Source organism: Sciurus vulgaris, assembly GCF_902686455.1.
Source record: "Sciurus vulgaris genome assembly, chromosome: 19".
Taxonomy (NCBI): Eukaryota; Metazoa; Chordata; class Mammalia; order Rodentia; family Sciuridae; genus Sciurus; species Sciurus vulgaris.
Window position 1 is genome coordinate 1,875,398 of NC_136480.1, and position 17,593 is coordinate 1,892,990.

Genomic DNA, 17,593 nt, shown 5'->3' on the forward strand with positions numbered 1-17,593 from the left:
AATATTTGAAGAACAATGAAAACTGGAAACCTACAGAAATGCCAAAGAAAGAAGCAAAAAAAAAAAAAAAAAATTCTGACTCACTTTTCTTATAAATAACCATGGTAATATTTTGAGGCTCTTTACTACTTTTTCTTTTATCCTTTATCAAAGTAGCATTGGAAGCCACAACAAATGAGCGTGTGTGTGTGTGTGTGTGTGTGTAGTACAGAGGATAAAATCCAGGGGTGCTTAACCACTGAGCCACATCCCCAGCTCTTTTTATTCTTTTTTTGAGATAGGATCTTACTGAGTTGCTGAGGCTGGCCTCCAACTTGTAATCCTCCTGCCTCAGCCTCCCGAGCATCTGGGATGATGGCATGTGCCTCCAAATGAACATACATTCACTTTTTAAAATCGAGAAGCCAAACCAGATGACGGAAAAAAAAAAAAAGTAAAATATTGATTATTCTGGAGTAGGCAAGCCTCCCAGGGGTCCAATCTGATTTATATCCTTCTAGATTCTTCTTCCCGTCCCTTCCCCTTTTTTCCCTCCACACAAAACACACTAGCAAATACATAGTCCCTGGCGGATGCTCCGTCACACTCAGACTGGCTCCCTCTACCGTCGTCCCTGAGTGCCAGGCACGTTCCAAATGGCCGCACAGTCCATCACTGTTCTGTTCTGGTCGCAGCTCTATGGCCGGGCAGGCGGGGAAACCAACGCACGGCAGCCAAGGTCACAGGCTGGTGCCGAGGCGTATTTGCTCGCCCAGTTTTGGTCTCAGCGTTTCCACCTATTTGTGTCCTGCTGGGTTTTCCAGCCAGGCTCATGCTGACTGTCGCCTCTGGGTGGACTCGTAGTGACACCCGAGTCCACTCACTGTCAGGCCAGCGCAGAGTCCTAAGACGGCAGAGAGCCAGGCCTCAAGTTTCTCAGCAATGAAAAGAATGCGACTGTGCATGCTCTGCCTCCCCCACCAGGAGGGACCACGGGCCTGTGGTTCTGCCCCGCACTCTGCATTTAGGACACTCGGCCATGTAACAGATGCCATTATTATTTGAAGGTAACTTAAACCTACTCCATCACTTCAGAACAGCAAGTCAGGTGGGTGTGGTGACACATGCCTGTCATCCCAGTGGTTTGGGAGGCTGAGGCAGGAGGATCGCAAATTGGAGTCCAGCCTCAGCCACTTAGTGAGGTCCTAAGCAACTCAGCGAGACCCTGTCTCTAAATAAAATAAAGGGCTGGGGGTGTGGCTTAGGGGTTAAGCACCCCTGGGTTCAATCCCTGGTGCCACCACGCCCCCCAAAAAAAAACGAGAGAGAGAAAAGAACAGCAAGTGACGGAATACTCAGTGGCTTAGGAAATAGGAATGCCCCTTATTTCAGTCTTATTCTGGAAGCGTGGAGGGGGGCCCCTTGGCCTGGCTGGGCCCCCTACCTCCCCGCGCGACCCCAGGCTGCTTCTTCCCGGCCTGACTGTGGTCTCGCTCTATCAGGCAGAATCATCTTCCCCTCCCTTTCCCACTGGTCAGAACTAGGTCAGACGCTCACCCCGAGAACACGACCAGAGGGAGCGAGGCAGGGTGAAGGCCAGTGGGACTCTTCCCCAAGGCGCCGACGAAGGGCTAGCTGCACCCAGCGGGGCGGCCACGCCAGGCCAGCCTCAAGGCTGGGACGCACGTGAAACAGACTGCCACAGGAGACGACAGAGCCCTGGTCTCAGAGCCCGACCTCCCGTCCTCCCGCAGCACAGACGGGCCCTTGGAGGCAGTCTGGCCTCCGGCTGTGCTGCAGAGGCGTCTGGGGCCCAGGGCCTCGCAGACTGGCTTGCTCTGGTGCTGAAGAGGCTGTGGCCAGCGCGTGTCTAGTGGCGGACTTTCAAAGCTGTGTTTCCGTGCCTGCAGGGTCACCCTGTCTTCGCGAGGGCCTCCTGGCATGCTCTGGCTACTGGCCGTCATCCTGGGAAGTTGGGGTGCACCCGTCCTTCCCTTCATGACCCTCTGCCACTGCCGGTCTCGCTGTGTGTGCTCTTGCCCCTCCGCATGGGCTGTCCTGCACGTTTCTGCTCTTCTTTTGTACCAGGGACTGAACCCAAGGACCCTCGACCACTGAGCCACACCCCCAGCCCTTTTTATACTTTATTTAGAGACAGGGTCTCTCTGAGTTGCTCAGGACTTTGTGAAGTGGCTGAGGCTGGCCTCCACCTTGCGATCCTCCTGCCTCAGCCTCCAGAGCTGCTGGGATGACAGGCGTGTGCTGCTGTGCCCGGCTATTTTCTGCCCGTCTTTAAAAGCTGCTGCTCTTGAGTCTGAGCCCCTGAGAGCACAGGTTCCATCTTGAGGAGGGCTCTGGGCTCTGCCGTCATGCGACCCGGCTGCACCTGCAGCCAGCGGGCACTCACTCGCTCAGGCAAGCTCCTGCTCAGGGAGGTGGGCTATTCTGTGCTGTGCTGGGTGTGGGCTGGCTGATCCTCGCGGAGAAGGTGCCCGGCTGGGCTGGGGAGGGGCACAGTGGCCCAGCTGAAGTTGTACATGAGCAGAGGAGCGGCCTGGCCTGAGCGTGTGCCCCCCATGGCCTAGGGGAGTCAGGAGGAGGAGGCTCTGTCTCTGACTGGCTCTGCCCCTCAGTCCTGGGTGCCCGGATGAGGCCCTGGGCATCGCAAGAGCAACCCTCACAGAACAGCAGTTGGTTCCAGGCCCGGAGAAACTGGGGCGAGTGAAATCCATCCCCTCTACACCAGTGTCGCCTCTGGGACGCTGTCCTCTGGGATTTACCTGGTACAATAGGAGGCAGACAGGTAGGCAAATGTCATGCAGAAGAAATTCCACCTGTTCATCTGCATAAAGGCTCTGAGTGGGGAAGGAGGGAGAGCATGGCTGCGGGAAAGTTCTCTGAAGCAAGGCGGGCTCGGCCTGGGTCACGGCACCCACGAAAGTAGGTGTGCTGTCCCCAAGTCAGTTCAGCTACCAGGCATGGGGCGGGGAGCACGCCTGTGATCCCAGGGGCTCAGGAGGCTGAGACAGGAGGATCGCAAGTTGGAGGCCAGCCTCAGCCACTTAGCAAGGCCCTAAGCAACTCAGTGAGACCCTGTCTCTACATAAAATATAAAAGGGCTGGGGATGTGGTTTAGAGGTTAAGTGCCCCTGGGTTCAATCCCTGGTATCAAAAATAAAAAAAAATAAACAGTTCAGAGCTGGCCTTGGGAGCAGAATTTGGGTCACATGATCTAGACAGGGTTAGCATGGGCCCAACTCCCAAATCCAGTGAGAAGTGCAAAAGCTGAATCCAGGGAGGACATAGGAACTGTCCCCAGCAGCCATGGCCTATCACCCAGACCATCGATCTACTTGAGCTTCTCAGTTAGAAGCCAGGAACTGATTTCGGCTCTCCCGGCGCCCGAGCCTGCGCACCCCCTTTGGGACAGCTCGGACCGAGTGTCCATCACAATTGAGACTGTGGCTGGTGAGCCCTGGCCCTCCCTGCACCTGCTCCCAGGTCAGTGAGTTGGAGTCTCCACTGAAACTCGCGTCCTTCGGGACCCCAGCTTACTGGGAACAGGGCAACCGCGGAACCGGTTAGCAAAGATGCGGTCCCAGCCCCTGATCCAGCGGGAGGCGACTCTCATCCTCACACGAAGAGGAGAGACGGAGACACACAGACGGCCGTGTGAGGACAGAGGGCCTGTGCCGGCCAGGGGCGCCGGGAGCCTGGACGGATCCCCTCGGGGGCTCCTTCAGCTTGGACTTCCAGCCTGCACGACTGTGGTGCTAAGTGTCTGCTCTCCCAGGCGCCTTGCTGCAGCGGCCCTAGGAAACCCACCGTCGGTCACATAGAAAAGAGAGCTGAGCTAGCTGGCCTCCAGAGGCAGCCTGGGGGCGGCGGATGGGGAGAAGCCATGGGAGACCAGTGCGTCATGGGCCAGCGTTCTAACAGTGAGTGACATCCACTCTGACAGCGTGCCCAAGGGCTCCTCAGGAACAGCAGCTATATTTCAGTGAGAACCCACTGCCTGCTGGGCTTCCTACTGGGCTGCGTGCAGTGTCTCTGGTCCCTGACCATCTCCCAACCTTGGGGTATCGTCTGCATTGAGATGAACTAACTTGCCTCAGTTTACCTAATGGTCAAGGGGGGTGCTGTAGCTGATATAGAGCCTTCTTCGGCTTCCCAGGAAGCCTTCAATGCCTGGGGACATCTGGGGCGAGGATCCTGCTATGGGAAGGGAGATGACAAAGTGTATATATTTGGGTAAACAGCAGAGGTGGAAAATTCACTTGGAAATGTATCTGTAGCCCTGGTCCTTCTGAGAACCAATACCTGCCTGGACCTACTGTGTGCAAGGTCCTAAGAAACAGCTGCATAACTCTTAGAGAGCTAGGCATTATGATCCTATTCTGCAGATGGGGACAATGAGTATCAGAGAGGTTAAGTGGTTTGCTCAAGATAACACAGCAACAAGATGGTGGTAGAATAACAACAGCCTGGTGCGCCTGACTCTGGTGCCCTTGTTTCTGCAATCATGTGACCCTAGCTCCGGACTACCTTTAGAAAGTTCCACAAGATTCCGAAAGAAGGCTGGGTGCCGTGGCGCACGCCTGTCACCCAGAAGTCTGGGAGGCTGAGGCAGGAGGATCTCGAGTTCAAAGCCAGCCTCAGCAAAAGCGAGGCCCTCAGCAACTCAGTGTCTCTAAATAAAAAACAAAATAGGACTGGGGAGGTGGCTCAAGGGTCAAGTGCCCCTGAGTTCCATCCCTGGCACCCCCGCCAAAAAATAAATTAATTAATTAATTAAAAAAAAGAAAATCGGGGGTATGAAAGAGAAACGGGAGACAGGCCCAGACCATGTGGCACACGGGGCTTCTCAGTGGTGGCAGAAGCTTGAAAACAGCAGAGACCTGAGAGGGTCAGGGAAGGAAGAGAGTCGGCTCCCCCCACCCACCCCACCTCGGCACAGCCCCTGGCGGGCAGACGCAGGGTCCTGCGGGCCACTGGGCGTCTGTTTCCCTCTGGGTGACTCTGGTGGCCGAGTGCACCCGTGCCTGCCCACACGTGCGGTTCCAAATCCTCCGAGTGGGCTCCTCGCTTTATTTAATGAATGGAATCTCATCAACTTATCCTTCTTCGGTTATCGCCGCCGACATCCATCTGATACTGTTGGCCTGGTGTGGAATCGGGCCATTACGCGTCCTCCTGGTATTTAATTTCGGAGAAGCAGCGGCGGGTGGGGGACTCTGCGGACAGGCTTCTCATTACAGGCGGCAGTAAGGAGATTCCAAGTGAATTAGACATTCATCTTCGTCAGGTCCAATCTCGCTGTTCGGAAGGGGTTTCTGCCGGAACCCGCGGCCAGGGCTGAGCGCTGATGAGACCAGCTGGTTACTAAGGACTTCGTTAACTGGCTGCTATTGACAATGTGTCATTCAGCCCCGGTAAGTGGAACCCAGAGATCCTGCCATCCATCAACATGCCACTTGGGATCACTACTGGCTGCTGGAGGCGGCCTCCAGCTGTCCCGTGCCGCAGGCAGCAGAGGCGGCTGGTGGAGACCTGCGGCCTGGAGTGAGAGCCGAGGCTGCGGCTGCTCTCAAGAGGTCGTGGACACAAATGGGCTCTGATCGCCACGTAGTCCAGGAAGGAGGCTCTGAGGCTGCCCCTGTCTTCTTGCACCGTGTGCACACACACAACACACATGGGGTTGGGAAAGGGCCACTCCTGTCTTTGTTCTTTGCTAGGAAAAAAAAAAAGATGCTGGGCACGGTGGTGCATGCCTGTCATCCCTGCGGCTCAGGAGGCTGAGGCAGGAGGATCGCAAGTTGGAGGCCAGCCTCAGCTTCTTAGTGAGGCCCTAAGAAACTCAGCGAGACCCTGTCTCTAATTAAATATAAAAAGGTTCTGGGGATGTGGCCTGGAGGTTAAGCACCCCTGGGTTCAATCCCCAGTACTATAAAAAAATAAAAAATCCAAACATGGGTTTGACTGGAGTCACTTAGACAGATAGCAGTCCCAGAGTCCAGGCCCTGCTCGGCAGAGTTCTCAGTAATGTGCCAGCAAGAGGGACTCACGGGCCCACGGGAGCGGCAGAAGACCCACTCTGCGTCGGTGGATGGCCCGGGGCCTCAGGACCTGCGTGTCCCCGCGCCCGCCCGAGGCTCCTGGGAACGCCTCTTTGGCTCGGGGTGTGGACGCTGGCTGGAGCTTCTCAGATTCCCGAGAACTCCGCTGGGTTCCACATGTTCCTGAGAACCAGCTTTCATTCTTCAGTGACTGTCCCCTTTGGTGACGAGGCTGAGGTCTCCCGGGTCAGCAACCCTGACCACTGGCGTTCCCTCTCCCCCATGGTCCTTCTTTCGGGGCCTTGTCCGCCCCGTCCCTGGTCTGCCAATCTGCAGGCCGGGGCCGTCTGCATCACAGGTCTTGCTGTCTGTCACGTGACTGTCCTTCTCTTCAGCCATCTGGCCCAGAGCATGGCTAGTGGGAGCCACGTTTGACCAGGGCAAGTGGCGCAGCCCTGGTGAACAACCAGGCCCTGTCGCTGCCCCCCAGGAGCAGATGGCCTCGGCTCAAGCACCCACACGCAGGCACGGCCTGCGACCTGCCACTGACTGGGGCAGTGGAGGGAAGCCACCCAGCTCTGTGACAGGATAGGACCCCGGTTGGCCCCAGCAGAGCCCACCAAGAGGGGCCCTCTGGGGACAAGCATGGAGTCTCGGCTCCTGGATCTTTCCAGAACCTCTCGTCTCTCCCGTCCCCACGGCCCTAATCCAGATCTCTCATTGCTCCTGAGTCTGCCGTGCTTTCCTGACACGCTCTGTCCCCTCTGGTCCACCCCCCCACTCTGTCACCAGCATGACTGAAGAATAATTGGGCCGGACGTTGGTCCCCACTTCAGAATCCCTCAGCCGCTGGTGGCGCCCGCATGGCAGAACGGGGTGTCCACGTGGCGTTCAAAGCCCTTCACTGTCTGCCCGGCGTCTCCGCAAGGGCTCTGAGCGGCCTGGACACCGTCTCTGCTCTCAGATCGGAGCTGCCGCAGCGAACCCCGTTTTCTGCAGCGAACCCCGTTTCCAGCAGCGAGCCCCGTTTCCTGCACACTGCTGGACTCGGGCACCTACTGTCGCCCTGCCTCTGAGCCGCTGGTTGTCGCTGGGCCTGGACAACCCACCTGTCTCCGTGTGTGTTTCTGCGCAGACCCCCGGCTCCCCAGGTGGACCGACCCGGGTGCTGCGGAGCTGGGACGGGCATCCCCCAGCGCCCGGGCCTCCTGCCCACGCGTCCACACCGGGACGCAGACACCAGGGGCCAGCTTCTCTCTGTTCTCTGGCCTGCACCTCATTTATTTCCAGGCCCTGCCAGCGCTGCATACAGCAGGTGATCAGTAAATCAGTGGTGAGAGAAAGCGCTGTGGGACAGCCTTTTGCCGCTCCCCGGGTTTTTCTGGGTCTTTGCCTGGCCCTTCTGGAACATTCCCTCCGTCCCCCGGCCCCTCTGCTTTGAGGCACGCAGGCTTCCACAGAGCTGGCAACCACGTGGCTCCTTCCCAGCATCTTGCAGGTGCCCTGGGTCTTACCTGCGGCTGCGGGTGAGGGACAGGCCTCCACTGTGGCCGCCAGGTGGGGTGGGGAAGCATTCTGGACACGGTGCGGCTCTCCTGGGCGGCTGGTCTCTGAGGGTCCCGGGCACTGCTGGCCACCCGTCAAGGCACCGAGCGAGCGTGCTGCGCTGGCCACAACGGGTGCAGGGGAGGCTCCTGTGTCTGTGTCACAGGCTGATGTGGGGCCCGGGCAGGAGGCAGGGATGCCGTGACAGTTTGGGTGGACATCCATGACTGAGAGCTACCTTCGGGCTGCTTCGAGGAGCAGACACTATTCTATCGGTGCGTCGACCGTCTGGTGGCCTGGCCTCCTGGGCCACAGGGCCCCTCCCTCCCAGCCGTCCTCAGTGACGCGTTCCCGCTCCCCTGCCATTTGGGGGGTGTCTGCTCATGGATGGGAGTCCCCCGTGTCCCCCAGCCCCATGGGTGGGACCTGCCCGCAGCCCTTGAGGGTTGAGGGAGGAGCTGTCCTTCAGGGGCTGGCGGGCCACACCCGTCCTCTCCCGTGGAGGGCTCTGCCACGGCCACGCCAGCCTCCCCGCCAGCAGCGCGTGTGGCCGAGGCGCTAAGCCGAGGCGCGTGGGGCTGAGCGGCGTGCCCTCCAGCCTGCCGCTCAGGTGCACAGGGGGTTCACGGTGTCCTGGGCTCCGGAGAGAAGGCCGTCACCCGGGAGACGCAGACCTGGACCCTGCCTGGTGACTCAGGCAGAAACCTCCCAGGGATCTAAAGCTGGGCCTGGGTCCAGCAAGCGCGGGCCAACCTGCTCCTCCCAGGTTGCTAACTGACCCTCCTAAGGCTCTGCTCGTTCTCTGTCCCCAGACCCTGGGATTCCACCAGACCCTGAATTCGTGCCAGCCTACAACTTCATCTTCACCAGCCTTTACTTTTTTTATTTTCTGGCCAGGGGGTACCAGGGAATGAACTCAGGGGCACTCGACCACTGAGCCACGTCCCCAGCCCTATTTAGTATTTTATTTAGAGACAGGGTCTCGCTGAGTTGCTTAGGGTCTTGCTAAGTGGCTGAGGCTGGCCTCCAACTTGCGATCCTCCTGCCTCAGCCTCCCGAGTCGCAGGGATGACAGGCGTGTGCCACCACGCCTGGCCTCACTGTTTTTTAAAGAAGTTCAATACCCAATTCTCTTTCCTGGTTTGTGTCTTTGGTGTTGTCCCTAAAATGTCATTGTCAAGGGGCTGGGGCTGCGACGGAGTGGTGGAGGGTTTGCCTTGCACGTGTGAGGCGCTGTGCTCCATACAAAAATAAATGAAATAAAATAAAGGCATGCTATCTACAACTACAAAAAAAAAATCATTGTCAAACCCAAGGTCAACTCCATCTTCTTCTGTGTTCTTGGAGTTTCACAGTTTTGTGCTTCATACTGATGTCTGTGCTCCATTTGCTGTGGGTTCCTGTTTGACCAGCCCTAGGTTTTAGGTTGGAGAAACGTCTTATGGGCGGACACATCTCGTGCGCACGCTCGATGAAGCATCCAACGAGTCAACAGGTCGCGGTGAGCTGGCCCCACCTGTGAGTGCCTTCCGCCTCGATGGTCTGCCCCAGCGCAGTCAGAAGATAGAACTGCACAGAAAATCCTGAGCGTGGGAAGGGAGCACCTGGACCCTGCCTGTGTCCTCACGCGGGCGACAGGATGGCGGCCTCCCCTCCCTGCCCGTCAGTGGGTCCTCCCGGCCTCACTCTTCCCTCGTCTCAGATGTTACCCAAGGCAGGAGGGGGACTGCTGGCCAGGGCTTCTTGGTGTTGACGGTGCAGAGAAAACCAGCCTCGTTCCCTATGGCCAGGATGGAGTGCCCGCAGCACGGTCACGGCCCGACGCAAACGCAGCCACCGCGCTCACAGCCGGCAAGGGCGGAGGCTGGAGGACGAGGATATAATAGAGCACAAAACACCCACACAGGAGGAACCAGGCCTTCACACGAGGTCAGGCAGATGCCAGGGTGATCAGTTGAGGTGCACGTGGCCAGGCCTTGGATGGGTGGCCTCTTGGACCCCTGACGGGAGGCACTACCAAAAGCACAGCACTCGGGTTTTTTTTTTTTTTTTTTTTTTTTTGCGGTGCTGGGGATGGAACCCAGGGCCTTGTGCTTGGGAGGCAGGCACTCTACCAACTGAGCCCTCTCCCCAGTCCAGCACTTGTTTTTGACTCTGCCTGCTAAGAACACGTGACTTGAACCTGGTCAGGCAGGCCCAGGCTGGGGCCTTACAAAACGAAAGCTCTGTACCTTCTTTAAGACTGTCAAGGTCACAAAGAGACAGGAAAGATCAAGGAATGATTCCATATGAACGAGCTGATGAAGCATGACAACTAAATGCAGAACAGGCTGGGCACGGCGCACACCTGTGATCCCAGGGGCTCAGGAGGCTGAGGCAGGAGGATTGTGAGTTTGAAGCTGGCCTCAGCAACTTAGTGAGGCCCTGTCTCTAAATAAAATCCAAAACTGGGCTGTGTATGTGGCTCAGTGATTGAGTGCCCCTGGGTTCAATCCCATGGACGGATGGATGGATGGATGGATGGGTGGGTGGGTGGATGGATGGCTGGGTGGGTGGATGGATGGATGGATGAATGGATGGATGGGTGGGTGGATGGGGGATGGGTAGATGGATGGGTGGATGGGTGAGTAGGTGGATGGGTGGATGGATGGGTGGATGGGTGGATTGATGGGTGAAAGGGGGATGGGTGGATGGATGGGTGGGTGGGTGGGTGGATGGATGGGTGGGTAGATGGGTGGGTGGGTGGATGGATGGATGAGTGGGTGGATGGTTGGGTGGATGGATGGATGGGTGGGTAGATGGGTGGATAGATGGGTGGAAGGTTGGATGGGTGGGGGATGGATGAGTGCAGCACAGATTCCTGGGTAGGTTCCTGAACCAAAGGAAGAAAAGATGCTGTGGGGGCATTAGGCAAAACGTGGTCTCTGTGCTGATGGTCGCATTGTGTCACTGCTGATTTCCTAATTGGAGGGGGCCTGTGGAGGAGTAGTCCCTGGGAACAGGCAGTGAGTCCTTAAGGCTGACAGGTTACTAAGTCAAAAAAAGATGTTTTCATCTAGAGAGAACAGGAGATGAAGCACACTCTATAACATGAAAAAATATTGGAGAATCTTGGTTAAGAATATACAGAAATTCTTCCTGTTGTCCTTGAAAACTTTCTACAGGTTGGAAAATTTTTTCAAAAGAAGCAAATACTAAGGTTGGCATTTTGAGGGGCTGGGGCTATAGCTCAGTGGTAAAGCACTCGCCTTGCACGTGTGAGGCACTGGGTTTGATCCTCAGCACTGCACAGAAATAAATGAAATATAGGTATTGTGTCCATCTACAATTAAAAAAAAGAAGATGGCATTTGATAGGACTGAATGTATTCAAAAGAATGCACTTATCCCAAAAAAGAGCCTACCAGATTTTCTCTTTCTTTTTCCGGCTGGGAGCGGGGTTGGGGAAGTTTGACAAAGTGATTCTAAATTCATCTTGAAAAACAAGTTGAAAAAAGATTATCAAGGTAGAAGGGCTTGTTCTGCCAGATAGTTAATATTTTAAATAACTGTAGCTTCATAATATGCTTTAAACATATTTAAAACATGCAGGATTGGTCTTGCAGAGGAGTCTAGAAATAGACCCAGTGTATAAGCAGGAATTTAGCATAGGATTGGGTAGAATTTTCTATCAGTGCTAATAGGACAAAGGACTTTCCATTTGTGTATGTGTGTGTGGTGGGGTAACATCTTACTCCATGTAAATCCCAGGGGGGTTATTTGGAGCAACAATTCGATGGCAGAAAATAAAATCTCAGAAGTACTAGTCCTAAAAATCTGGGGACATAGGATTACACAGCATTGAAGGAGGGAAGACTTTTGCCACAGAAATCACAAACAGAAAAATGAACAAAAATACATTGGATTCTATCTCCCAATCCACTTCCGACGGGCAAAAATAAAACAAAAAAATAACTAGAATGACAGTCACAATCCAAATGATAAAAGATTAATAACGCCACCACACACAGACCTTTCACAAATGCAGAACCAGAAAAGATGGGCAAAAACCATTAAGTAAGCAATTCACAAAATAAACAGTGGCCAATAATACATGAAAAGGCTTTTAATCTCAGTACTTGAAGAAAGGTGGAGTTTTAAAAGTGAGGACTTTTTTCCCTTTTGAGATGGGCAAAGATGTTTTAAAAATATGATCCCATGCTTGGGAAGTCTTGGGAAAGCGGGTACCCTGTATGATTGCTGTCTGAAGTGAAAACTGGAATATTACTCAGCCTTAAAGAAGAATGAAATGATGGCACTTGCTGGTAAATGGATTGGATTTGGAGATCATGCTAAGTGAAATAAGCCAACCCAAAAAAAACCAAAGGCCAAATGTTTTCTCTGATATGCAGATGCTAATTCACAGTAAGGGTGAGGTGTGCTAGGGAAGAATAGAGTTACTTTAGATTAAGTAGAGGGGAGTGAAGGGAGGGGAGGAGATACAGGGTAGGAAGGATAGTAGAGTCAAACAGACATTATTACTTTATATACATATATGAGTGCATGACCCATGTGATTCTGTAACATAAACAATCAGAAAAAGGAGAAATTGTACCCCATTTATGCATGATATATCAAAATACATAAGTGCATTCTACTGCCCTGTATAACTAATTAGAACAAATTTAAAAAATTTAAAAAACACATTGTCACAATCCCATGCTTGAGGAAGTGGATACCCTTTATGGTTCTTGTGTGAAGTGAAAATTGGTACCTTTCCAATTTCTTGGTAAAACGTAAGTATGTAAGTATGTATGTACATAAGTTTTTTTTTTTCTTTTTTGTAGCTGGAATTGAATCTAGGGGCATGCAACCACTGAGCCCCATCCCCAGCCCTTTTTAATATTTTATTTAGAGACAAAGTCTCTCTGAATTGCTTAGGGCCTCTCTAAGTGAGTGAGGCTGGCCTCCAACTTGTGATCCTCCTGTCTCAGCCTCCTGAGCTGCTGGGATTACAGGTGTGTGTCACTGTACCCGGCTGATGTAACTTCTGACCCAGCAACTTCCTCTATAAGAATTTAAATCAAAGATGGATAAGGCTGTTTGTTGCAGGGTTCATTATATTAGTAAAAAATTGAAAAACATCCAAGGATCCATCAGTAAGAAATTGGTTATATATGTTCTGGTATGATCATGGAACAGAATAATGTCATTAAATGTGAAGATATAAATCTACATCTACTGACACAGAAATATATCCATGATACATGGATAAGAAAAAAGAGCAGAGACCTGTGTGCTGCACCGGAACTTATGGTCCCATGTATGTGCACTTCTGTGGCTGTGCTCTGGAGCTAAAAGTGATGTCATCAAAATAGAAGCAGGGAGAGATCTTGGATTTTTAAAAAACTTTCCTTATATTTTTTTCAGTATCTTTTTTTTTTTTTTTTTACAATATTCATATGTCATTTTATGATCAGAGGACAAAACCATTTTTCATTTGGAAAAACTTTAAAGATATATATATATATACACTCATCTACATATTTTGTATCCCTTGCCATTTTAAAATGCTACAGAAAAATGGCAAATCAAACAACGGGGTAGACACCGAGATTGCTCACTGTGGTTTAAAGTACTAAGCATAGTACCTGGATGGATTTTCAAAGTCCATTTCTTGCTGGACATGGTGGCGCATGCCTGTAATCCCAGCAGCTTGGGAGGCTGAGGCAGGAGGATTGAGAGTTCAAAGCCAGCCTCAGCAACAGTGAGGTGCTAAGCGACTCAGTGAGACCCTGTCTCTAAATAAAATACAAAATAGGGCTGGGGATGTGGGTCAGTGGTCGGGTGCCCAAGTTCAGTACCTGATACCAAATAAATAAATAAATAGAAATAAAATAAAAAACAATGGACTTTTCTTTTTTGGTTCCACAGATTGAACCCAGGGGCATTCGACCACTGAGCCACATCCCCAGCCCTATTTTGTATCTTATTTAGAGATGGGGTCTTGCTAAGTGGTTGCGGCTGGCCTCCACCTTACGATCCTCCTGCCTCAGCCTCCCAAGCCATGGGATTTTAGGTAAGTGCCACTGTGCCTGGTTTTTTTCTTTTTTTAAAAATACACATTTATCTTTTTAGTTGTAGATGGACACAATACCTTTATTTTATTTGCTTTTATGTGGGGCTCAGGATGGAACCCAGTGGCTCACACGTGTTAGGCAAGCGCTCTCCCACTAAGCCCCAGCCCATTTCTGACCAGGTCGGTTCACATGCATACACATGTGCGTTACTTCCTCTCCTACTCATTACATCAGGTGCAGACAGGTGGCCATGAAATGCAGAGAAGAGCATCCACACATAGTAGGAGCTCAGTAAATATCTGTTGAGTTAGAAAAGGCAAATGGAGGATGCACTTATCTCTGAAGTTCAAAACGGAAGCCACAAGTCAATTTGCTCAGAGAGCGCCCAGGCGTCAACTGCGGAGTGTCTGTTGAAAGATTGGTCCTGTTGTCTTGGCTTGGCTGTCTCGCCCCACCACTGCCCAGGTGTGCTCTGCCCGCGGTCATGTGTCACAGCTGTTGGGAGCCTGGGGCTGCGGGGCAGGAAGCCATCTCCAGGCGCTCTGCTCCCCTGGCCTGCTGTGCCCCCACCCGTATGCACGCATGCACGTGCACACACACACACACACACACACAGACACACACACACAGACACACACACACAGACACACACATGTACACACAGACATACACAGACATACACACACAGACACACACACAGACACACACTGCACAGACACACACACAGACACACACGCAAACACACACACACAGACACACACACACAGACACGCACACACAGACACACACACAGACACGCACACACAGACACACACACACAGATACACACACACAGACACACGCACACAGACACACACAGACACACACAGACATACACACATACACACACACACAGACACACACAGACACACAGACACGCACACACAGACACGCACACACAGACACACACACAGACACACACACACACACACAGACACACACAGAGACATACACACACACATACACACATACACACACACAGACACACACAGACAGGCACGCACACACACACACAGACACGCACACACAGACACACAGACACACACACGCACACACAGACACGCACACACAGACACACAGAGACACGCACACACACACACAGACACACACACACAGACACGCACACACACACAGACACGCACACAGACACGCACACACACACAGACACACACACACAGACACACACACAGACACACACACACACACAGACACGCACACACAGACACACACACACAGACACACACACACACAGACACACACACACACACACAGACACACACACACACAGACACACACACGCACACACAGACACGCACACACAGACACACACACAGACACACAGAGACACGCACACACACACACAGACACACACACACAGACACGCACACACACACAGGCACGCACACATAGACACGCACACACACACAGACACACACACACACAGACACACACACAGACACACACCACACACACAGACACACCACACACACAGACACACACACACACAGACACACACACACACACACAGACACGCACACAGACACGCACACACGCACACAGACACACACACACACAGACACGCACACACACACACACACACAGACACGCCACACACAGACACGCACACACACACAGACACACACAGACACACACACACAGACACGCACACACAGACATGCACACACACACACACAGACACGCACACACACACAGACACACACACAGACACGCACACACAGACATGCACACACACACACACAGACACGCGAACAGACACAGACACACACAGACACACACAGACATACACACACATACACACACACACAGACACACACACAGACACGCACACACACACAGACACACACACACAGACACACACACACAGACACGCACACACAGACATGCACACACACACAGACACGCACACACACACAGACACACACACAGACACGCGAACAGACACAGACACACACAGACACACACACACATACACACATACACACACAGACACGCAGACACACACACACACACACACACACACTGAATGACAACAGCTGAAACAAACATGCAGCCGAGGAGACAAACGCCATCTCCGACGCTCGCTCGGCTCTAAAAACAGCGACACAGAGACCGGCGGAGCCGAGGCCGCGGGACCGCACGCTTCCGCCCGCGCCGCCCGAGACGCACGCCTGACCACGTCGCCGCGGGGCGCGGGCACTCGGTTGGTCGCAGGGCGTGGACGGCACGTCCCGGCTGCTCCTGGCCGCGGGCTGCGAGGGTCGGAGGGCGACGCTGCCCATCCTGCGCCCCGCCCACCGCGCGGGCTACGTGGGTCCTGCGGGAAGCGGCCCGGTCTGACCGCGGGGCCTCCCTGCCGGGCGCCCTCGCACTCGCTTCCTCTGGCCACGGAGAGGCTGGGAGGGACGCCAGGCGGCCCACGATGGCCGGCTCTCGGGCAAGAAGAACAAGCCCGACACCGGCCTGTGTGGAAGAGGACGCCTGTGGGCAGCGGCAACGACGGCCTCTCAGCAGGGGCCTCGGGGGGCGGTCGCATCCAGGCGCAGCCTCCGGAGGCCCGTGGCGGGGCCACGACGCAGTGCTGAGGAGCCCACAGGGACCGTCCTGCCCTGCCTGCCTGCGGTGCACACCTGTTAGCACGGTCCCAAGGGGAAGGGCGATGTCCAGATGAACACGGAAGGCCTCGGTAACAGAGATGTGGCCTCTTATCTTGAGAAGGAGTTCACTTTAAAGTCTCGTTGGCCCTGGTTGGTTTTCGTTTTTTTTGGTGCCAGGAATTGAACCCAGGGTGCTTAAGCCCTGAGCCACCTCCCCAGCCCTTTTTCCATTTTATTTAGAGACAGGGTCTCACTGAGTTGCTCAGAGCCTCACTAAGTGGCTGAGGCTGGCCTCCACCTTGCGATCCTCCTGCCTCAGCCTCCTGAGCCGCTGGGATGACCAGTGAGCACCATGTGGCACGGGTCTTTTAATATGGCTTATGGCGCAGACAGTGAAATTTGGAAGAACCTAAAACTGGATGTTAGTCAAATAGAGATCATGGCGGGTAACCAACAAGCAAAGTGACCATTTACAGAATCCTCCCCACGTCCCCAGCACGCTGCCTGCTCTCTTCCACACGCACCTGTCTTCCTCACTCCTATCGACCACTGAGGAAACAACAGGAAGGTGATATAACTTGCCCGGAGTCATAGGACCAGCGCGCAGTGGGCCACTGTGCTTTCAGGCTGGTGCCCCCTCTGCGGTGGCCTTGAAGATGTGGCCATTTTGCGATGCCTCTTCCCAGGCCCCTCTTTGTCTCTGGACCAACAGCCCCTGCCAACATTCCCTGATGGAAATGCCTGGCCTGGCCTTTCACAAATCAGGAGCGTACAGCGACCTGGATAAGAGCCAGTTCTCACATTCCTGGGGTCACGACCTGCTGTGGCGTGGCGCGCCAAGCTCATGTGCAGCCTGTCTTCCGTGCACTCTGGGAAGCCTGCGCTCTCCCAGTCACGCGGCTGAGGGGAGAGACACCCTTAGGATCCAGGCTGGGCACCCTCGCCTGGGCCTGCGTGCCAGTGTCACCGCGAAGCCAGAGTTCTCAAGGGTGCGCGGCTGCCTCGTCAGCCTGGGAAGGAAAGCAGAGAGGGCCACCAGCGGCTCTGTGAGAAGCGAGACCAGGGCCACTGACCCAGAACAGTCCACGCAGTGACCCTGAAGCACCTCAGGTTCACCTTCACCAGGCCATCCTAGAGAGAAGACCTGAGAGGCCAGAGCTCTGTGGCGCCACTGTCCCCAGCCGGGTGGGACCAACCACAAGCACACGCGCACCCGAGTTGGCTTCCGACAAGGGCTCCCGTCTCTCCTCCAAATCTATGTCCACAGTTTATTTCAGATCCTCAGAAGCTCAGCCTCTGAT

General features: G+C 54.0%; 1 protein-coding gene across 1 annotated transcript in view; it reads right to left on the minus strand.

Annotated features, from left to right (window-relative positions):
- The window catches only part of CHCHD6 (coiled-coil-helix-coiled-coil-helix domain containing 6), a 224,644-nt gene that overhangs the window by 1,864 nt on the left and 205,187 nt on the right, over window positions 1–17,593 (minus strand). The gene's annotated exons all lie outside the window — the stretch shown is intronic.